This window comes from Dasypus novemcinctus, chromosome 13 (genome assembly GCF_030445035.2).
Source record: "Dasypus novemcinctus isolate mDasNov1 chromosome 13, mDasNov1.1.hap2, whole genome shotgun sequence".
NCBI lineage: Eukaryota > Metazoa > Chordata > Mammalia > Cingulata > Dasypodidae > Dasypus > Dasypus novemcinctus.
This window is the reverse complement of record NC_080685.1, coordinates 87151113-87175881: the sequence shown is the minus strand read 5'-3', so window position 1 is coordinate 87175881 and position 24769 is coordinate 87151113. Positions and strand designations below refer to the sequence as shown.

Below are 24769 nucleotides of genomic sequence, written 5' to 3'. Positions count from 1 at the left end.
TCATCAATCGAATGCCTTAAAAGGGGAAATGATTCCAGCTCATCTTTGGACAGCCAAGGTCTCCCAAAACTCATCAAGAATCTTCGGTGGACTTACATTGGAGCCCCTGGTTGCCGCCTGCCTGCTGACCCTGGACTTGTGCATCTCCATGGTCACATGAGAGACTCTGATAAAATCTCTTCCTATGGACAGATATTTCTTGTTGATTCTCTTTCCCTAGAGAACCCTGACTAATACAAATGCCATACCAAAGGCTTTTGTTCGAAAAAAAAAGTCAGTCAATAATTCAAACTTGTAAACAAACAAACAAAAAAATAAATCAGCCTGAGATTTAGTAAAAACAGTTGTCTCAGACTTTCGGTGTTCATTCAGGTCTTTCATCTTTTGCTGACACATTTAAAGGGACACTGTCCTCATTATTTGTCAATGGACTTAAGCCTAATCTTAAAAAGTTAATTAAAAACAAAAACGTAAACATAAGAGGGAAGGCACTCCTTTACATAAAACTTTTTAAATTGACTGAACATTTTAAAAGAACTCTGAATGAGTATAAAAATTTTTAAAAAAAGACAAATCATAGTTTTACAATTATAGCAACTACAAAAGGGTGAGATAAATTAAAAAAGAGTCCCTAATTACCACTTTTAACAGCAATTTATAGAAATAGAAAGGAACCTCCAAGGGAAAAAAATATAAAGGACAATAGCTGTTCTATATTTAGCTGTCTATATTTAAAAATGAGATTGCTTTTAAGGAAAAAAAAAGTTTTTTAGAAATGTTCTTCCTTAATATGACAGGTTTACTAATCAAATAAGCTAGTATTATATCTACTAAATATTTAAAATAAAAAATATTAAATGAGGCAAGGACAGAAAGTTGGCCCTTTCACATAAAATAGTGCATTTTGTATCTCTGTGTTTTGTCTTTCTATATTTCTGAGTCTGTTTCTTTGACTCATAGCTGAAAATTTTAAGTTGTAAATCCTTTATTTATATACAATTTAATTTGTTAATTTAAAAGAAAACAATGACTTCTGAGTTATCTATGTTATGTACCAAAAAAGTATCTATTTATAAGTTTGCACTAAGCCAAATTAAGTCATTATTCTGACACGTTTTATTTTGACAGTAATTGTAAGATGTCAATTTGAAAAAGTTTCCAAAATCATTTTGGTAATTTAAGTATGTAAGGTATACAGGATGTATTTTTATTGAGGAAAAGAGAGTTAACTTTGACCTAAAATAAAAAGGCTGGTTACTACAAAATAAAAAAGAGGAAATGTAGGACAAAACCTAAAACAGACATAAAAAACTGTAGAAGGTTCGCAGGAATTTTTATTTCTTGTGGTCAAATTTAAGTAAAATTTAATGGGTCTATCTATGAAAATTTTAAGAGCCTTAGTATCAAATAGTATTCTGATGAAAAACTAAAATTTGGTTTTCTCTCTATTAAAATAACAAAGTTTTCTTGAATTATCTATTGGGTCCTAGTAAGACATTATAAAGGGTTTTTTTCCCTAAATAGTCAACGTAAAAAGCAGAGAATATATTTTTCAAAATAACTTCTTATATTTTATTAACTTTATCATTTGCTTAATGGTTAAAAACAAAACAAAACTGAACAAAAATAGGGTATTTTTTTTTAATCATCATGTTATCTCCTGTACATACTTAAAATCTTTTCTGTTACTTTAATTTTTTTAAAAGCCAAATATTATTTCACAGTTATGTATAATTCTATTAACCAAGTACTCTAACCTCTTGAGAAGTTTTGGCATTTTACCTTCTCAAGTCAAATGCTAAATTGTTTTTTATTTCAAACTGTCTTTGAGATTTTCCACAGGGCCCCGGAATTGTTACAAAAAATCTGCTCTTTCACTTTGTGACCCAAAAAAGGTGCTAAAAATAGATTTGATATGTTACAAATTACATAAAAATATCATCAAATTTAAAGGGATTTTTCTAACCTATTGGTTAAATTTATGTAAATAAAGTGTTATTAATATACTAGAGAAATATAAAATTCCTGAAGATTAGTCAGTGTCCTCACTCTCCATAATACTAATCTGCCTCAGATTAGACAACAGTATAATGTTACCAAGCATAATTTCAGTTCTTAAAATATTACATGCCACACAACCAAATCTTACTTACATTATTTTATAATGAACTCTCATTAAATCTTTCACTTTTATAAATCAGTAATAAGTTAAGCCTAGCCATTCTTTGTTTTTTGTGTTTTAAGTCTTTCGTAATCCTCAAATACATGTTTGTTTTATTCTGATGCTTTCCTGAAAACACATAAAATCAGCTGTAAACCAGAATGCTTCATCTTCAACAGAAAAGTACTGTCTCAAAGACCTATCGAAAGGACTATACCAAGAACTTTGGAATACCATCTTGTAATAACATAGTTTAAGAAAACATTAAAGCTGACTCAGAATTTCCAGAAATCTAGTGTGAAACTAATGGACTCATAAAATTATTAACACTAGCTCTAGCAGAACAAAAATTAATTACTTAGGACTTTAGGACTGAATGAATTTATGAAAACTGATTATGGATTTTGTTTAAAATATTGCTGATGCTTTAATGTTTTATTTTTTAAATACAAAAATCCCCTTTTCTTTTCCTTTAAGCTCTCTACAACTTCATAAAACTCACTAGTGCTTTAGAGTCTTCTTGCCTGCCAACTCTCTAGTTGCTCAACTGTGACCTTTCTCCAAGCCAAACTCTGCAAAGCTTTTCCACTAGGTAGGACATAACTTGTAGGAATTGCAAGAGAACAAAAACTCACCCAGTTGTGGAGAAGAAAAGAATTTTATTAACGATCTTGCAGGAATGGCACATGACCTGGATAAAATGGCCTGTGTGCCAAGCAGCAAGAAACAATGACATTTATAACCTAAGCCTAGCATGCAGGTCCCTCTCCTGTTCCCAATGATTGGGTACTTCAGGGGTTACAGCCTATCCAAGAGGTCTAATTAACTTTCAGGTTGGTTCCCGCTCTGAATCGCCACTCCCCTTCCCTACATTCTGGTGGGATCCGGCTGCTTTCACTCCTGGCGTGGCTTTTCAGATTTGGCCCGGCTTCTCACCATTGGCCCCACCCTCGCTTTGGGCCCACCCTCACCTTGGCCCTGCCCTCCCTTTGGCGCCACTTTTCAAATTCTTGGTCCAGCTTCACCTTTATGTGAAAATTAAAAGTAACCCTTTCCTTACAGGGATGAGCCTTCCTAGAGCCAAGGGATCAATACCAAATGTTGATCAGTCATCTTTCAGTGAAGGATCTTGATCAAAAGAGGGAAATGTGAAAGGAAATAAAACAAAAATGGAGTAATTTAGGCTTGGAGACTTAAAATGGAATTGGAGAGCTATGCGTAAAGAAAGGCCCTTACACCACACATGAAATCTGGAACCTGTTATAAGCAAAACTAAGCAGCTAACAAAACCATTTCCTTTCTGAAAAATAAGACCTGTTTCCAAGACCCTTGTCCTAATCAACTTCTTTTTCTCCTTCCTCTTTTTCCTTCTAAAATCCTTGGCTGACAGTTCCAACTTGGGACACAGTTTACTACATGAATCTATGTGCCCCAATTCTAATGCTTTTATTGCTTTATTGCTTTATAGCTCAGTGTGTTATCTCTCAGTGGATGAAGGAAAAGGATCACAGATGGAAGGAATAGATGCAAAAAGGAAACACCAGCAAAACAAGTGGGTAAATAAAAATGTATACTGATTGTGTAAAACAATAATATATTAATAATGTTTACCTAAGTGAATCAGATAAAACTGAAATACTAGATTAAAAGTATGTAAGATTTTGTTTGTTTAAAAAAGTTAAAACTTTAGATGGATTGTATTTTGTGTGAATATGTTCAATAAAATTGCTTTTAAAAAAGAAGGTACATAACATGGGAGGGGTGATTGACGTTAAAGCATTATAAGACCATTTGTATTATTAAGCGAGTATATTTAGGGATAAATGTGAGATTTTCTTAAGTTATGTGTATTAATATTAGAAGGAAAACACTTAAAGAATATAAATTGTATGTAAAACTCACAAACTAACAAATGTAGAAAATATGGAGTTTTTTTAATCTAAAGAAAAAATGAAAAAAGGACAGGATAGTGGTTACCTCAGATGTGAGGAATCTGTAATGGGGGAGGAACTCATAAACATCCAGGTGTAAACTACTGTCAGTGTCCTAACTCTCATGTTGGGGGATGTACCTAATAATATAGCCTCAAAACCTAAAGCTTCTTTGAAGAAAAAGTAAAAAAATAAGACACTGGGGGACCATATGGAAGAAATCGTCACTGTACATGAAAGATAACAGATCTTACGGTGATGAAAAATACAATAAAATTTTATTTTCTTATTTTTATTTTTGTATTTTATTTTTATTATTTTATTTTCTTATTTTTATTTATTTATTTTTGGCTTTGTTTTTGGGAGGTTTTGGATCACAGAAGGGCTACAACTGTGGCAGGGATGGATTACTGGTACAGGGTGTTGGTGATGGGATGTGTGGAGAGGGGTGCATTTGGTGCATGCCTCTAATGCATATGGATATGTTCAAGTGGTCATGGGGCTTTGTCTACATGGTGGAGATCCACATAATAACTGAAAGAATATTGGATTCCCTTCCTGGGAAGTCCTGCTACATTCTCTGATAGAGGGGCAAGAATCCCCTGAGTACATGGGCAGTGCCCAGTGAAGGAGGACAGACCATTATGCCAGGCCCTTGATGTTGATGGTTGTACTTATGAACCTTTTCTTGTGAAATTGAAACTTAGCCTAGTATTATATATTGCCTAAGAGTTACCTCCTGAAAGCCTCCTTGTTACTCAAATGTGGCCTCTCTCTAAGTCAAATACAGCATATAAATGCACTACATCCCTCCACCCCCACCCCCTGTGTGGGACATGAGTCCCAGGGATGAGCCTTCCTGGCACCAACACATTATTACCAACTTCCATCTAGTGATGCATTTGGGAAGATCTTGACCAAAAGGAGGAAATATTAAATACAAATGAGTTTTTATGGCTAAGAGATTTGAAAGTGTGTCAGAAGTTCATTCCAAAGGTTACACTTATGTAAATCTCAGCAGGATGTCATTGTCACAGTAAATAGTGTCTCAAATAGCAGGGATCCTCAGAGCTCTAGAGACATCTAGACACTACAGGCATGGCAGACAATCTCAGGAATTTATCACTCTGTCAGTGGGCCTTGGAATATATGTCCCCCAATGCCCCTTTTATTTGAACCTATTCTTAGCACTATACTCATGAAATATATGTCACAGAGACATATATTTTTGGTCTATTTATAGGCCAGTTGAGGTCTCAATCTCAGCAGAGTTGCAACACCTACTCTCCAATTCACTGGTCTCACCCAGGAAAACTAACAAAAGGATGATGATGGACAACACCCATCCCAAAAAATAGAGTATCTACAATGGCAAGCAAAAAGTTCCATCCATCTACCCCATGGAATCTAAGCCCCTTCTCAACCAGAATTAGAGCAGGCATCACCACCCCCAAATCCTCAAGAGTGAGGAATGAACAAATGTAAGAGGGGAATCCAACTATGGACTAGAGTAGACATTATTATTCTAGCAATGGAAGAACTTGTATCATTGATTTAAAGGCAGTGGTCACCAGAGGTTCTGATGGGAGGGAGAGGGGAGAATAGGTGTAACATGGGGCATTTTTGGAACATTGGAATTGTCCTTCATGACACTGCAATGATGGATACAGGCTATAATACATTTTGTCAAAACCTATAAAATTGTGGGGTGTAAAGTGTAAACTGTAATGTAAACTCTAGTCCACGGTTAGTAGCAATCCTTCAATATTTGTTCATCAATTGTAACAAATGTACCACAGTAATGAAAAATGTTGTTAATGGAAGAAAGTGTAGGAGGGGTTGGGATGGGGTATATGGGAATCCCCTATGTTTTTTATGTAACACTTATGAAATCTAAAGCTTCTTTAAAAATAAAAAAATTAAAAAGTGAAAAGAAGTAATATAGCCTCAAAATAAGTAAAACAAAAATTAACAGAACTACAAGGGAAAATGGATAAATCCACTAACATAGTAAGAGGCTTTACACACCTCTCTCAGTAATTAATAGATCAACCAGACAAAAAATTGTTACAGTTATAACAAGATTTATAAATAACAAAAAAGTCACAACATTTACCTAATTGACATACCAAACTCTGGACCTAATAATTAGAGAAAACACAAGGTTTTAAAGTACACATAAGACACTTATGAAAAGTAACCATAGACAAGTCAAGAAGCAAATCTAGCAAGTCTCAACAAATCAGAGATAACTGAAATACAGAGTATTTATTCCTCTAACTGCAATGCAATGGCAGAAACTAATGTTGGGAGACTATTCTCCAGAGATCACTTGCATTTCTGCACATCTTGAGAAGTGAGGCAGTGATTGCCCTTTGTTTCTGAACCATTTTTCAAGGATGTTTGTATAGCAATATAATAATTTCTTCTCGAATGAAAATAGGTTTGCTTACCACAATGGTTCTCAACTGGGGGTGATTTTGCCCATCGCAGTACATGTGGCGATGTCTGCAGACATCTTTGATGGTCACAACTGGAAGAGGGAGTGCTATTGGCATCCAGCAGGTAGAAGTCAGGGATACTGCTAACCATCCTACAATGCACAGGCTAGCCCCTCCCTCCTCCCTCCCCCCTCCCCCCCCCCAAAAGAATCATGCAATCACAAATGTCTATAGTGCCAAGGATGATAAACTCTGGCTTAAAACTTTGGAAGATACAGTGTTAGTATCTCCCTCTGAAACAAAGGGAAGGCATGATTATGTCCAGAATAGGAAAAGCAATAGCTCTCCCTAGAGCCAAGAGCAGAGATATTTATGTCCCACTGTAAAAGTTCTGGGTTTTCTAAGCTCAGGGTTCCTCCCCTGTAATGCAACCCAGCACATGTGCAATCATCCATCTGTACCCATCTCCGTAGCTGCCGTGGGGCTTGGGAGCAAGGGAAACCAGCACAAAGGCTAATCCTCTAGACATTGTGATTGCTATAATAATCTGCCTTTTGCCTCTGACCCATACCATATGCAAAAATCAAATGGATCAAAGGCCTAAATATAAGAGTCAGAACTATAAAACTCCTAGATAAAAACATAGGAAAGCATCTTCAGAAGATTGTGTTAGGCAATGGTTTCTTAGACTTTAGACCCAAAGCACAAGCAATAAAAGAAGAAAAAAAAGATTAATGAGCCCTCATCAAAATTAGAAACTTTAGTACATCAAAAGACTTTATCATGAAAGTAAAGTACAACCTTTACAATGGGAGAAAATATTAGGAAACCATATATCCAATTGGGGTTTAATATCCAGATAATATAAAGAAATTCTTTAACTCAACAATAGGCAAAAGACTTAAGTAGACATTTGTCCAAAGAAGAGATAAAAATAGCCAAAACGCACATGAAAAGATGCTGGACATCATAGCCATTGGGGAAATGCTAATCTAAACCACAATGAGATACCATTTCATACCCATTAGAATGGCTACTATTAAAAAAAAAAAACAGAAAATTTTAAGTGTTTGAGAGGATGTGGAGAAATAGGAACACTCATTCATTGTTTGTCGGAATGTAAAATGGCGTAGCTGCTGTGGAAGACAGTTTGGCTGTTTCTTAGAAAGTTAAATATAGAATTGCCATATGACCCAGCAATCCCACTTCTTAGGTATATACCCAAAAGAATTGAAAGCAGGGGCTCAAACAGATATTTGCCCACTGATGTTCATAGTGGCAAGATCCAAAAGATGGAAGCCACTCAAGTGTCAATCAACAGATGAATGGTTAAACAAGTTGTGGTATATATGCAAAATGGAATGTTTCTAAGCCCTAAAAAAGGAATGAAGTTCTGATACATGCTACAGCATGGATGAACCTTGAAGACATCAAGTTGAGTAAAATGTCAGATGCGAAATGACAAATATTTTATGATCTCACTGAAATGAAATAACTAGAATAAGCAAATTCGTAGAGTTAGAAACCAGAATATATAGGTTACCAGGGGCTGGGGTGGGGGTGGGGAATGGGGAGTTAATGCTGAAACTGTACAGAGTTTCCATTTGGGATTGTTTTGGTTTGCTAAAGGCTGCCTGTCAGGCAATATATCAGAAATGGGTTGGCTTTCACAATGGGGATTTATTAGGTTGCAAGGTTACAGTTCTGAAGCCATGAAAGTGTCCAAATCAAGGCATCATCACGTGATGCCTTCTCCCCAAACACCGGCACAAGGCAGCATTTCCTTTCTTCCCTGGGTCTCATTGCTCCAGCTTCTGGCTCTCTTCTCCCAGGTTCTGTTCATTTCAGCTTCTGTTCTCATGGCATTCTCTCTGCTCCCTGATATTTTGTCTCTGTGCTTCTGAATGTTTCTTCCATTTATAAATGACCCCAGTAAGAGGATTGATTCACCTTGGATCATGCCCTCCTGAGATAATCTAATCAAAGGCCCGTAAATGAAATAATAATTTAATCAAAAGATCCCACCTATAATAGGCTGACATCCACAGGAATGGATTAATTTAAGAACATAATTTTCTGGAGTCCACAAAAGCCTCAAACTACCTCAGGGGTGGTGGAAAAGTTTTGATAATGTATGGTGTTGATGGTAGCACAATGTTGTGAACATAATTAACAGCGCTGAAATAAAATAGTTGAATGTGGTTAAAAGGAGGAAATGTAGGTTATATATATATTACTAGAATAAAAAATATCCATAAAACTGTACAACACAGTGAACCCTAAGTTAAACCATGGACTATAGTTAATAGTACACTTATAAAACTGTTCTTTCATCAGTTGCAGCAAGTGTACCACACTAATGCAAGGTATAAATAACAGGGTAGTATATGGGGACTCTGTATTTTGTGTGTGATTTTACTGTAAACCTATAAGTCCTCTAATAAAAAAATAAAAAGATAAAGCTATTACAACAACAGCACAAAGGATGGCAAGGAAGAATTGGGAATATACCATTGTAAGGTCCTTATACTACTGTGAACTGCTATATTATTACTTGAGGGTGAACAAAGATTACTTAAAAATGTATACTGTAGCATTTCTATACACTACTGATGAGCAATCTGAGGTGGAAATCAGAAAAAAACATTCCATTTATAATAGTGACTAAAAGACTCAAATATTTAGGAATAAACCTAACCAAGGACATAAAGGACTAGTATTCGGAAAACTATAAAACATTGCTAAAAGAATCCAAAAAAGACCTAAATAAATGGAAGGACATTCTGTGTGCATGAATTGTAGGATTAAATATCATTAACATGTCAGTTCTACCCAAACTGATTTACAGATTCAATGCAATCCCAATAAAAATACCAACAGCTTTTTTTTTTTTTTTTCAAAAATGGAAAAGCCAATTACCAGATTTATTTGGAAGGGTAAGGGGGCCCCAAAGAGCCAAAAATGTTTTATAAAAGAAGAATGAAGTTGGAGAACTTTCACTTTCTGACTTTTTTTTTTGTCTTTATTTTTCTAATGTAATATTAAAAAAATATGAGGTCCCCATATACCCCCCACCCCCCTCACCCCACTCCTCCCCCCATAACAACAACCTCCTCAATCATCATGAGACATTCATTGCATTTGGTGAATACATCTCTGAACACCGCTGCACCTCATGGTCAGTGGTCCACATCATACCCACACTCTCCCACAGTCCACCCAGTGGGCCATGGGAGGACATACAATGTCCGGTAACTGTCCCTGCAGCACCCCCCAGGACAACTCCAAGTCCCGAAAATGCCCCCACATCACATCTCTTCCTCCCACTCTCTACACCCAGCAGCCACAATGGCTACTTTCTCCACACCATTGCTACATTTTCTTCGATTACTAATCACAATAGTTCATGAATAGAAAATCAGTAAGTCCACTCTAATCCATTCTCTATTCCTCCATCCTGTGGACCTTGGAGTGGTTGTGTCCACTCCACATCTATATCAAGAGGGGGCTTAGATTCCACATGGATGCTGGATGCAATTCTGCTGCTTTCAGTTGTACGCACTCTTGGCTCCCTGTGGTGGTTGACCTTCTTCACCTCCATGTTAGCTGAGTGGGGTAAGTCCAATAAACCAGAGTGTAGGAGTTGCAAGTCTGTTGAGGCTCAGGGCCTGGCTATCACATGGTTTAGTCCAGAGATTCAGGTCCCCTGGGTATACATTAAACCCCAGCACCAACTACAGTTCTGGTAAAAGTAACAGGAGAGGCCTGTGGATAAAGATCACATCTAAGTCCAGCTCCATCACACAGAAACACAAACTCCAAAGTAGGGCCAACTGAGATGGCACTGAACTCCATCTGCCATGACCATAGAACCTGTGGGTCTCTGTAGCCCTCAGAAGAATCAATACCTGGGGTTGTATCTACTTTATCTGTCTCTGGGACTATGCTCAGGTGTGCACAAGGGACTTTCTGACTTTAAATCATATTGCTTAGCTACAGTAGTAAAAACAGCATGGTACTGGCAATGGAACTGAATCGAGAACTAAGAAATAGTCTTTTTTTTTTTTTACAAGGCTGTCAAGTCCACCCAGCTGGTCAGAACAGTCTATTCAATAAATGGTTCTGGGAGTACTGGATATCTATATCCAAAAGAAAGAAAGAGGACTCCTATCTCTCAAGTTACACAAAAATTAACTCAAAATGGATCAAGGACCTAAATGTAAAAGCTAGAACCATAAAATTCCTAGAAGAAAATGTATTATAGGGAAGCATCTTCAAAATCTTGTGGTAGCCGGTAGTTTCTTAAACCCTTACACCAAAGCATGAGCTGGTATAACAGGGAATCCTGTGGTGGAAGATGAACTGTGGTTAACAGAACAAATATGAGAATGTTCTCTCATGAAATATAACAAATATGTAATACTAAAACAGGGTGTTAATAATTGGGTGGTGTGGCAGTTTGGTATTGTTTATAAATTCCAGAAATAGATATTGGATTGTGTTTATAAACTGGTCAGTTCCTCTGGTCATATTAGATTATATTAAATGCAGAGCATTCACTTTTACTTGATTAAATTATGATTAAGGCTTTGATTTGGGCCCCCTTGGTGGGCGGGGATTCACAGAGAAAACAGCACTGCAGAGGAGAGAGTTGAGTTTTGATGCTGGAGTCCTGAGAAGTAAACACACAGGAGAAGAACACGGAGGAATAGAGACAGCTCCATTGTCACAGCAGAGGCCCCAGGAAGAGAGAGAGCCTGGTAGTCTACAGCTGACCTTGTGGCGAGACCAGAGCTGCTGAGTCCCGGACCTTGGTGGCAGCAGACCTTGGTGAAGGAAGAAACTTACACTTCATGGCTTTGTGACTGTAAGCTTCTACCCCAAGTAAAAACCCTTTATAAAAGTCAAGGTGAAGCACAGCAGAAACCAGGAACTGAGGTGGTACAATTGACAGGGAACCTCTCTCCACATCAGGAGTCTCTCAGGATCAAGTCCCAGTGAACCCTAAATGATAAGAGAACACAGGCAGCAAAATCAGCAGAGATGGGATATAATGGAGAACCCAGAAATAGCAGAAATAGACCTTCCTGTATATGGTCAATTTTCAACGAAGTTGCCAAGGAAATTTAATGGGGAAATGATAGTCAGTATTGATTGGATATTTAAATGCAAAAACAAAACAAAACAAAGCCTTGATCCTTTTATCAAACCAGATACAATAATTATCTCCAAAATCAACCATAGACCTAAAAGTAAGAGCTAACACTCCAAAACTTCTGGAGAAAAACACAGGGGAAAATCTTCGTTGTAGGGGACTGTTCTCTGTATTGTAGGATATTTAGTCACATCCCTGGCCTCTGCCCACTAGACTCCAGTAACTCCCCCAGATCGTAACAATAAAAATATCTCTATTGAAAAATGTCTCCTGGGGAATAAATAGCCCCCAGCTGAGAACTACTGGGACAAGAATTCTTAAGTAGGACACAAAAGCATGAATCATAAAAGCAAAGAAAATGGGGAATAGGTGTAATAGCTCAGGGGTTGAGTGCCTGTTCCTCACATATGCAGTCCTGGCTTCAATCCTAGTGCTTAAAAATAAAAAATTAAACAAACAAATAAATGCAAAGAAAATTATAAATTGGACTGATGCTTCCCAGCTTCTACATCAACTTTATTTACATTAAAAATGTTAAAAAAAGACGACCCACAGACCTAGAATGTATCATAAATAGCTAAAAAGATCTGATGAAGGGCTTGTATCCAGAATATATAGCTATATATTGAATGCTTACAACTCAATAATAAGAAAACCTGATTTTTAAAAAGATTTATTTATTTCTTCCCCACTCATTGTTTGCCATTGGTGTCTGCTCTCTGTGTCTGTTCATTGTGTGCTCTCTGTGTCTGCTTGTCTTCTTTTTCAGAGGCACGGGGAACTGAACTAAGGACCTCCCATGTGGAAGGGAGGCACCCAATCGCTTGAGCCACATACGCTCCCTGCTTGCTGTGTCTCTCATTGAGTCATTGCATTGTGTCAGCTCATTGCATCAGCTCATTGTGTCAGCTCGCTGTCTTGCTTGTCTTCTTTAGGAAGCACAGGTAACTGAACCTGGGACCTCCTGTGTGGAAGGCAGGTGCCCAACTGTTTGAGCACATCTGCTTCCTGATTTTTTTCAATGGGCAAAAAATTTGAACAGACCCTTCATCAAAGAAGTATACAAATGGTAAATAAGTCCATGAAATAATGTCAACAAATTATTCATTAGGGAGATGCAAATTAAAACCACAGTCAGATACTACTGTACATGCATTAAAATGGCTATTATTGACACTATTAATTGCTGGTGAGGATGTGGATGGAGCAACTAGAATGTTCATTCATGCTGACTGAATGCAAAGCGGAATAACCACTTTAGAACATGTTTTTTGGCATTTTCTCATAAAGTTATACATCCAACCCAGTAATCTCACAAATAGGTATTTATTCACGAGGAATGAAAACATTTGCCCACACAAAGACTTACATTTAAATGTTCATAGCAGATTTATTCATAATTGCCAAAAAAACAACCCAACTGTCTATCAACTAAAGAATGAATAAATTATTATATTCGTACAATGAAATACCATTTAGTGATAAAAAAAATGAACTACTGATGCACATAACAATGTAGATAAATCTCAAAAGCATTATATTAAGTGAAAGAACCCAGAGGTAGAAGACTACATACTGAATAATTCCATTATATGAAATACTAAAGAGAACAAAATTACAATGATATAAAGCAGATAAATTGTTGCCAGGAAACAAGGGTTGTGAGGCAAAGGGATGATTGAAGTGTTCTATATCATAGTTGTAGTGGTTACATAATTCTATTCATTTGTTAAAACTCAGCAGTTTGTACATTTAAATTGTGTAAATTATACTTCAGTAAACGACTTCAACAACAACAACAAAAATGTAAACTGTAAACCCCATGGCAACTATGAAAACAAGTTTAAAAGAAGCATAAATAATAAGCCAATGCAGGAGATTAAATGGGAGCATTAAAAAAAAAAAAAGAGGAAACAAACAGAAAATCACTTGCAAGTTAGTAGATTTTATTCCAGCCATATAAATAATCACCTTAATGTGAATGGTCTAATCACACAAGATAAAAGACAGAGATTGTTAGATTGACCAGAAAAGATCCCAATTCTGCATTATCTACAAGAAACCCACTTTAAATATAAAGACATAAGTTAAAAGTAAATGATGGAAAAAGACATCATGCAAAGTTTAAACAAAAGAAAGATGGAGTGGCTATGTTAGTATCAAATAAGACATTGAAGAAGGAATATTATCAGGATAGAGGTATTACATAATGATTAAGGAGACAAGTTGCCGAGATATACAATCCTAAATATGTATTCTCCTTTTGACAGTTTCAAAATACATTAGGCAAAACAATAGAACTGAAAAAGAAATAGCACAATTATAGTTGGAAGTTTCAACACTTGTCTTTCAGAAATTAATAGAACAAGTAGACAGAGAGTCTGTAAGGATACATGCAACATGAAAAACTCTATCAAGCAACTAGACCTAATTGGCATCTGTAGGACAACATCCGAATAGACATTCTTTCCGAAGGTACATGGAACATTCACCAAATAAACCATATTCTAGGCCAGGAAAAAAAAACACCTCTACATACAGAAAAGAATAGAAATAATACAATGTGTGCTTTCAGATGCTAATAGAATTAAACTAGAAATCAATAATAGAAAGATATCAGAAAAATCCCCAAATATCTGTAAATTTTAAAACACACCTTTAAGTTATCCATAAGGCCATTTTGTGAACAGACGAAGACTGAGCAGTCGGCTTCTTTGAGTGGAACCTGGGAGTAGAAGATTCAGATTCAAATCTCTCCCTAACCCCTCCTGGTTTCAACTCACTTGAAATATATCTTAGTGGAACGTTGCTTGAGTGAGATTCTCTTGATCTTCAGCTGCAGTTTTCCACTTTGTGACGAAGCTCATCATCAAACACCAGGGCCAGCAATGTTACCAGCAGGACAGATCCTTGCTTGTGAACTCCCGTGTATTCACTGGGAATCTCAGTACTCTTGTGGTAAAGAGGTCTGACCTAGAGGCAATCTTGAAGTATGGCAAAATTGTGGGTTGCACTGTTCATAAGGGCTTTGCCTTTGTTCAGTATGTTAACGAGAGAGACGCCCATGCCGCTGGAGCAGGTGAAGATGGCAGAATGATTGCCGGCCAGGTTTTAGATATAATCTGGCTGCAGAGCCACAAGTGACCCAAGGAAAAGCAGGTGTGAAACGATCTGCAGCAGAGAAGTGTGGGTCCTCTCCTCAGCTCTTCCTTTGTCTTGGACTATGACTTTTAGCAGGATTATGATGACAGGCTGCGCAGCTACCCAGCACCTATTCTCCTCCTCCTCCCATCGCTGGTGTTGCAGTACCTCAAAATGCCGGCGTGTATCAGGAAACACCTCACAGAGGGGCAAGAGTGGCTTCAATTCGAAGAGTGGACAGCGGGAATCTTCTAAATCAGGAAAACTGAAAGGAGATGAACTTCAGGCCATTAAGAATGACTTACAGATAAAACAAAAAGTGAATTCGCTCCTGGAAAACTTGGAAAAAGTTGCAAATGAACAGAACAAACAAGGAGTAGAGATGAAGAATGATAAGTCAGAAGAGGAGCAGAGCAGCCACTCCCTGAAGAAAGATGAGACTAATGTGTAGATGGAGTCTGGGGGGGGGGGGGGTGCCGATGACTCTGCTGAGGAGGGGGATCTACTGGATGATGATGATAATGATAATGAAGATGGGGGGATGACCAGCTGGAGTTGATCAAGGATGATGAAAAAGAGCAGAGGAAAGAGAGGAAGACAGAGACAGTGCCAATGGGGAGTGTTCTAGTCAGCCAAAGGGGTGCTGATGCAAAATATCAGAAATGGGTTGGTTTTTATAAAGGGTATTTATTTGGGGTAGTGGTTTACAGATACCAGGCCATAAAGCATAAGTTACTTCCCTCACCAAAGTCTATTTCCACGTATTGGAGCAAGATGGCTGCTGATGGCTATGAAAGTTCAGGATTCTTGGGTTCCTCCCTTCCAGGGTCTTGCTTCTCTCTGGATTCAAGGTTCCTCTCTTCCCAGGGCTTGCTTCTTCCTGGGGCTGGCTTCTCTTTCCTCTGTGAGCTTACTTCCCAGGGCTCCAGCTTAAGGCTTCGCCATCAAACTCCAACATCAAAAAAACCCTCAACTCTTTCCTTTGCCATGCCTTTTATCGTTGGAACTCAATGTCCTAATGACGCAGCCCAATCAAAGCCCTAATTATAACTTAATCACACCCAGGTATAGACCAGATTACAAACATACTCCAGTATCTATTTTTGGAATTCATAACCATGTCAGACTGCTACAGGGAGGATGACTCTTAATCACATACTGGGTTTTAGAAATATTATCCCATTATTTCTTTACCTAGATGCTTGTCTAAAATCAAATTTTTCACCAGATCCTCTCCTCTTATCTTCAGCACATGCTCACTGTTCTCCCCATCTTTGTCCTTCCCAAGTTCATTAATTCATATTGCCCTGTGCCTAGTTCCATTTTCACTTCCTTTGATGCTCCTAGTAATGTTATCTTATCCTGTAATTTTTGCTTTTAATTTTGATACCTCTTTTATGACTTAACAATAAAAAGGATGTATGGTTTAAAAAATAGATTATCCATTAGTCAAAGAGGAAGCCTTAATGAAAAAATATCTTGAACAAAATAAAAATAAAAATAAAACATTCTCTCATTCACAGCCAATTGATCTCCCTCCCCTTCCCTATTGTTTTGCACTCACTGTCTGCTCTCTCCATTTACTGGTGTTCTTCCGAGTCTGATTGTCTTTTCTCTTCTCATCTTTCTCTTTAGGAGGCACTGGGAACTGATCCTGGGACCCTTGGTGTGGGAGAGAGGCATTCAATTGCTTCAGCCACCTCATCTCCCTGGTCTGCTGCGTCTCTCACTGTCTCTCCTCTGCATCTGCTCTTTGTGTTGCGTCATCTTTCTGCACCAGCTCTCCATGGCACGCAGGCCACCAACTCTCTGCAGCGCAGGCCAGCTTGCCTTCACCAGGAGGCCCTGGGAATCAAACTCAGGGCTTCCCATGTGGTAGATGGGAGCCCAATCACTTGAGTCACATCTGCTTTCCACAATTGATTTTTTAAAATATATTTTTATTAAAGTTGTGAACTTATAAAACAATCATGCACATTTATGAAATTCCCATATAACACCCCTCCACCAACACACTACATTGTTGTGAAACATTTGTTACAAATTATGAGATAATATCTTGAGACTATTACCGCTAGCTATGGTCTATAGTGTACACTTGGCACACCTCTTCCATACTTTCTTAGAACATCTTTGGCATTAATGCAAGAATATTACAGTATTGCTGATTACTACAGTCCATAGTTTGTTTGTTTTTAAAGATTTATTTATTTCTCTTCCCTTCTCCCCCCTGCCCCAGTTGTCTGTTCTCTGTTTCTATTTGCTGCATCTTCTTTGTCTGCTTCTGTTGTTGTCAGCGGCAAGGGAATCTGTGTTTCTTTTTGTTGCATCATCTTGTTGTGTCAGCTCTCCTTGTGCTGCGGTGCCATTCCTGGGCAGGCTGTACTTTCCTTCATGCTGGGCGGCTCTCCCTACAGGGTGCACTCCTTGCGCATGGGGCTCCCCTACGCAGGGGACACCCCTGCGTGGCATGGCACTCCTTGCATGCGTCAGCACTGCGAGTGGGCCAGCTCCACACAGGTCAAGGAGGCCCGGGGTTTGAACTGCGGACCTCCCATGTGGTAGATGGATGCCCTAATCACTGGGCCAAGTCCGCTTCCCTCCGTAGGTTTTATTAACTGTATTTTTCCCATGCTATTCCACGTTCTTACTACCTTGCAATAGTGACATACATTTGTTCTAGTTTATAGAACACTCTTGCATTTGTACTAATACCAACAATGCTCATCTAACTCCGGGTTCACTGTTATTCAGTCAGTAGATTATTCTCCAGCTTTCTTTCAATTGACATTTACTTCCCTAGATTACCCCCTTTTGGCCACAGTCCTATTTATAAACCAGTTGTATTAGTTCTACTTACTATGATGTGTTGCCATCAACTCTATCCATTTCCACACTTTTACAGTCAAGTGAATAAAATCTACATACATTAAACATCAGTTCCCCTTTTCAGCCCTCCTTTTATCTTCAAATACCCTATATTATAGGTTTTAACTCCATGCATTTTTCTTTGTATTTAGTTCGCATTAGTGAGACCAGGCAATATGTCCTTTTGTGTCTGACTTATTTCACTTAACATAATGTCTTTAAAGTTCAACCATGTTATCACATGTGCCCCAATTTCATTTCTTCTTACAGCAGCATAGTATTCCATTGTATGTATATACCACATTTTGTTTGTCCATTCATCAGTTGATAGGCACTTGAGTTGTTTCCATCTTTGGCAATTGTGAATAATGCCCCTATGAACATTGGTATACAAATGTCTGTCTGAGTCAGTTTTCAGTTCTTCTGGATATATTCCTAGTTGAAGAATTGTTGGATCATATGGTAGTTCCATATTTAGCTTCCTGAGGAACCACCAAACTGTCTTCCACAGAAGCTGTACCATTTTACAGTCCCACCAACAGTAAAGGAGTGTTCCTATTTTTCCACATCCTCTCCAGCACTTTATTTTTTTTAAAGATTTAATTAATTAATTATTTTCTCCCCTCTCCCTCCCCCACCCCCCCAGTTGTCTGCTCTCTGTGTCCATTCACTGTGTGTTCTTCTGTGACTGCTTCTATCCTTATCAGCAGCACTGGGAATCTGTTTCTTTTTGTTGTGTCATCTTGTTGTGTCAGCTCTCCGTGTGTGCGGCACCATTTTTGGGCAGGCTACACTTTCTTTCGCGCTGGGCGGCTCTCCTTACGGGGCGAACTCCTTGCGCGTGGGGTTCCCCTACACGGGGGACACCCCTGTGTGGCACGGCACTCCTTGCGCACGTCAGCACTGTGCGTGGGCCAGCTCCATATGGGTCAAGGAGGCCCGGGGTTTGAACCGCGGACCTCCCATGTGGTAGACGGACGCCCTAACCACTGGGCCAAGTCCGTTTCCCTCATGTTGGATTTTAATACTTACCTGCCTCTCAAATATTTAATGGTTGATTAGTCCAGTGCAGGGGACAAAGTAGATGTTATGTATTACCGAGTTTATTTTACAGGAGTGAAAAGATTGAAAATAGCTAAGGGAGTTGTCTAAGGTCACAATAAATGGCTGAAGTTAAAATGTTTTGACTTTTGGCTCTAAATAGCAGGTTCTATCCATTATAGCTGCTCTTGTGACTCATTGCTCCCGCTATGAATTCTGTTAGAGGTCTTGTGTTTCTTTGTGATTATTATTATCATTAAGTTCTCCAGTAGAAATTGAGTTGGTTTAATGAGTTTCCTCTCTTTCATTAACTTGTTATTGTTGTATATGAATTTTCACAAACTAAACACACCCATGTACTGAGCTTCCAGATCAAAACACACATTACCAACACCCCAGAAACCTTCCTTTTGCCCTGTCCAGTTACTACACCCCCAAATGGCAACCGTTATTCTGACTTTTAACACCATTTTGTTAGTTTTGCCTATTTTTAAACTTTATGTAAATAGGCTCATGCTTTATGTAGTTGTTTGTGTTTTACTCATTTTGGTTTTTGTGATTCAGCCATAGTTTTGCATGTAGTAGAATAAGCAGAGGTGCTCCTGGTACTTTTATTATTAAATTACTGTATGTTATTTTCATTTATTCATTCAGGTGATTTTTAAAAATAATAATCTATACAGTATATTATTCATACATGAACATACATAAACAATAAATGTGTAGTAAAAGTTGTAAACTTACAAAACAAACCTGTATAACATCATTCAAAGCTCCCGTACATCTCCCCACCACCACCACCTTGCATTGTTGTGAAACATTTATTACAAACTATGAGAGAGCATAGTCAAAGTATTGCTACTAACCATAGCCCATGTCTTTCATTTGGTGTACTTTTCCCCCAATCCACCTGTGAGTTAATCACATAATTACGTTGTTCAAAGCTGAACTGAGATTTGTGGGAGTGAGAATTTTGATAAGGTGAGTAGGATGATGCCTGGTATACAGAGGTGAAGTTGGCTACCCTAATTTAGTACATAATGCCTGTGTAGTGAATAATTATGAGGAGCTACCTGCTGCTGGTACTGAGTGCACTTCATTACATTGCGCTTTTCCTGAAATTTTTGGTTCTTTATGTCATTTTATAAGGTGTATGATGAGATAGCCCATATGCTTTAGAGACATTTATTGAACTTTTCTGTTCATCGTGGTGTAATGAAGGAGAGCATGGCCTTTATCTCTTTACAAGGGTCATGACTTTGTGGGCTGGGAACATGTTGCCTCTTTTAACCTGTAAGTGTGAACATCACCTTGTATCTCAGGATTGCTCAGGGGTTGGATAACATGAGTATTAATTTTATATTTTCATTAATTTTGGTAAATAAAATAATTTACCAATCTATAGGTAGACTTATGTTTCAAAGTACTAATGTATTTTTATAATGTACTTGCTTAAAGCTAAAGATTTCCTTGATACTGTGAAATATACTTATATTTTGGCTTCTAAAAATAACGTCAAGATACTTAGCTAGAAATGGTAATTACTTTTCCTATCCTTTCCTCAATTTTTGAATTTTTTATGCTTTAGAAACACACATGGGATTATACTCTACATATGGTTTTGCTTTTTCAATTTAATGATGTTTTTTGGACTTTGATCTGGGTCAGCACATATAAAGTGCCTAATCAACTTTAGTTTTATATACTTAAACAAAAAAATACTTTTCTAGGTAATTTCCAATATTTTGCAATTATAAACATCTCTGCATGTAAATACAAAAAGGTATCCCAGATCTCCGTTGGTCTCATATGGAGAAGGAATTAGAGAAAATGGATCCAAAGCCTTGATGAACCCATGTTGAAGCTTTCTTTGCTTTGGGATTATTTAGTTACCCTAGGCAATTAAACATTTTTTTTTTGTTGTTGTTGCAGGTAGTTGGACTTAGAGACCGTAATGGATATCATGGGCACCTTTATCTTGCACTTGCCTAAGTGGAAATGCTTTAATGTTTTGTAAATATGCTTAATATTTGCCTATTTATTATTTCCTTTTGAAAAGTATTGTTTAATTAGAGTTTTCCTTTACTTTCTGATTTCCTCTAAGAAATTTAGATGTCAGGTATTGTAAGCAGTTAAATTTAATGTAGATGATTCTATGCTTTTTCTTCTTTTACCTAATAATAGAATTCATTCCTTCATAGATTTCCTGGTGCTGAGAGTCTTTGCAGAGAGAACTGTGTACAAGAGAGTGCGTGCACACTAGCAAGACTGAAATCATGTGCATATTACTTGTCTCATCTGAAACAGGTTCCTGGGCTGTGGTCGGATGACCTCTGAATCCGCACCTCTGTCTAGGGAAATTGCGGTATACCAATCAGTTTTATCCTCAACCATTATTTACTGGAATGGGGATGAAATTATCCTGGCCATTTTGACCAGTTAGTTCCTGCTGGTAGACCTAGGCCTTAGTACCTCCTTAACTACATTCCCAGAGAGGAGTGTAACAGCTGTGGAGGGTCAGCCACATGCCAGAGTCATGTTGTTTTATGTCTTGGCAACATAAGAATTTGTGATAAATAAATAAGACATTAAGTATTGGAAAGGAGGAGGCCAAATGTGTCATCATTGTTGACTGCTTATTTATAGCTTTTGCAAAGAGAACTCATATTTGTCATGTATTCAGGAACCATGTGCTTCAGAGGAGGCTGGTTTCTTCTGAACCCTGAGTTGAATACGGCTGATCTGAACCAACCATGGCAATTCCATTTCACTTCCTGACAACTGGCTTAAAAAATGACATTACTACCTGTTTCAATTTTTGCCAGTCCAGTGAGTGTAAAATTCTTTCTGATTGTGGTCTTAGTTTGTATTTTCGTGATTAGGAATGAGAGTCTGAACAACATAATAAAGGTTTATTGACTATGTTTCTTTTTGTGTGATGCACCAGGTAGTGCTATTTTTTTTTTTCCTATTGGATTCTTTCTCTTTTTTATTGAATATAGCTGTTGTTTATATATTCCAGTTACTATTTCTTTTTTTTAATAGAGAAGTTGTTATTTTACCAAACAATTAAGTTTACCATACAGGATTCCCATCATCTCACCAACAACACCTTGCATTGTTGTGGAACATTTGTTACAAATAATGAAACAATACTGTTAAAGTATTACTGCTAACTGTAGTCCATATAGTAAGTTTGGTGTATTTTTCCCACAAACCATCCTATTATCATCACCATGTATTAGTAGTGTATATCTGTTACAGTTTAGGAGAGAACATTCTCATGTTTGTCCTGTTAACTACAGTCCTCCTTCCAGTACAGGATTTCCTGTTACATAGTCCCACGCTTTATACGATCCATCCAAAGTGTACATTCAGTGGCTCTGTTTCATCACAGAGTTGTGCTGTCATCACCTCAGTCAATTTTAGAATGTTTTCATTACAACAAAAAGAAAAATCCCATACTCCCTTACACGCCTGTTGTTGACCCTTAGCACTGATAGAGTACCTTTGCCATTGCTGCAAAATATTACAATATTACTGTGAACTGTAGTCTGTAAGTTACATTAGTTGTACTTTTCCCATGTATCACCATATTCTTAATACCTTGTGATAGAGGAACATTTTTGTATTTGTGCTATTAACCCAGTCCTCATGCACCACTGAAATTACTGTGTTATTCAGCCCTAGATTATCCTCTAACTTCCTTTCAATTGACACTTACATCCCTAGACAACTGCTTTCAGACAACACTAATCAGCAGTGTTAGTTATACTCACTATAATGTGTTACCATCAACTCTATTTCCACATGTTTACAATTAACCTTACTAAAAATTCTACATGCATTAAGTATCAGCTCCCCCTTCTCAATCCACTTTCTATCTCCTAGGTGGTTAACTTTAAAAAAAAAAAAAAAAAATATATATATATATATATATATATATATATGATTGGGCACCTCCCTCCCACATGGGAGGTCCCAGGTTCAGTTCCCGGTGCCTTCTAAAAAAGAAGACAAGCAGACACAGAGAGCACACAACGAACAGACACAGAGGGCTTACATTTTGTAAACCAGCTTACATTTTGTTTTTATTTTTATTTTTTTCAAGGTACTGGAGATTGAACCTAGGACCTCTTACATGTGAAGCAGGTACTCAACTGCTGAGGTATACCTGCTCTGCCTAAATTTTTAAAAAAATCAGTTTTGTGAGTTGCAAATACCTTTTCTCATTGAAGTTTGGTTTTTCTCTTTTTTTGGTGTCCTGTAAAAAACAGATGTTCTAGTTTTAATGTAGTCAAGTTTGTCGATCATTTCATTTGAGGCTTACGTATTTATTTATATATGTAAATATATATGTATGTATTTAGTTTGGTTTAAGAACTCTTCCCTCCAGATTTGGTAGTTAAAAATAGTTTCTTTTGTTTTAAAGCATTGTCTTTCATTTCTTCAGCGCACAGGGGGTGCTTTTTTTTTCAGTGGTAGCATAGGGATCAAAATCCATTTTTCCCATACATATAATCAGTTTTCTCAGCCTCATTTATTAGTGATTGCAGTTCTGCACTGATCTGCAAAACCAGCTCTGTCATCACGCTTGCATGTTTGTGGGGTCTGTTTCTGGACTTGACTCTCTTCCATTAGTCTCCTTGTTTCCTTCACTTGGCCTCCTCTGTTTCTGACTGGTTCTGGGTCCTCCATCGGGCTCACTCCCTGCCTCCCTCCGGGGGGTCTTCTCTGTTGGGGTTGGGGTTCCAAATTATTTGCTCTTTGGGCTGTCTATATAAATAGTAGTATCACCTGCTGCAAATGAGGCTAAAGGTTTCTTTTCGATTCTTATACCATTGGATTGATATAATGAACTGGCTAGGATCTTCTGGTAAATGTTAAGAGATGGTAGTGATAGAGGAACTGTGATTGTTCATGGTTTTAGAAGGAATGCTAATATGTTTCTCTACTAAAAATTATGTTTGCCTTTGGATTGGTAGATAACCATTATCAGGCCAGCATATTTTCTATTTTTTTTCTGGTATTGTAATCAAATGTTTTTCTGCATCTGTTTTCATACTTTTCTTCCTCCAGCCTATTGGTGTAGTAAATGATACTGACAGATTTTCTGGTAATAAAACCAATGTTGTATTATTAGGATAAACCCAATATAGTCATAATAGTTACACTGTCCAGGATAATAATCATTAGCCACATGTAGCATTTTAAATTTAAATTAATTAAAATTAAAATAAAAACGCAACTCTTCAGTCGTACCAGCTTCATTTCAAGTGCTGATTTGGATGGCTAGTGGCTTTCATACTGGACAGCACAAATTAATAGAACATTTAGAACATTTCCAATATCACAGAGAGTTCTGCTGGACAGTGCTGTGCTGACACATCTGTCTTCTTTTTTTAAAGAAGATTTATTTATTATTTATTTGCGCCCCCCATGTTGTTTATACTTGCTGTCTGCCCTCTGTGTCTGTTTGTTGTGTGCTCTCTGTGTCTGCTTGTCTTCTTTTTTAGGAGGCACCAGGAACTGAACCCGGGACCTCCCATGTGGGAGGGAGGTGCCCAATCACTTGAGCCACATCCACTTGCTGCTTGTTGTATTGTATTCCTTATTGTGTTTCCTTGTTGTATCATCTTGTATCAGCTCACCATGCCAGCCTCTCATGTCAGCTTATTGTCTTGCTTGTCTTCTTTAGGAGGCACTGGAAACCGAACCCAGGACCTCTCATGTAGTAGGTGGGCGCCCAACTGCTTGAGCCACATCCGCTTCCCTATCTTCTTTTTTAAATATGTTGCTGGAGTCCTTTGGCTAATCCATGTGTATATGTTTGCTCATAGAACATCTTTGTAATTTTTTCTAACTTTCATGTCAAAGTTACACAAGTTTCATAGAAAGAATGGGAGGAATTCTCATTTCTATTCTCTGGAAGAGTTTGTGTAGGATGAAAATATTCTGTTCTTTGAAAATTTGGAAAAGTTCATCTAGCATGATGTTTCTTTGTGGGAAGATTTTTAACTTAGTCAATGTC

General features: G+C 37.6%; 1 long non-coding RNA gene and 1 pseudogene across 2 annotated transcripts in view; both read left to right on the top strand.

The window, feature by feature from the left end:
- LOC139436305 (uncharacterized) overlaps positions 1-24769 on the top strand; it is a 43409-nt gene that overhangs the window by 6752 nt on the left and 11888 nt on the right. Inside the window, exons 2-3 of one of the 2 annotated variants that reach the window (XR_011645529.1) lie at positions 3630-3713; positions 20940-21103. This is a non-coding gene — a long non-coding RNA (uncharacterized lncRNA). Of the gene's footprint in view, positions 1-3629; positions 3714-20939; positions 21104-24769 lie in introns of those variants that run through there. The other variant, XR_011645528.1, reaches the window with a different exon arrangement.
- Positions 4495-15565, top strand: LOC101426158 (heterogeneous nuclear ribonucleoproteins C1/C2 pseudogene; annotated as a pseudogene).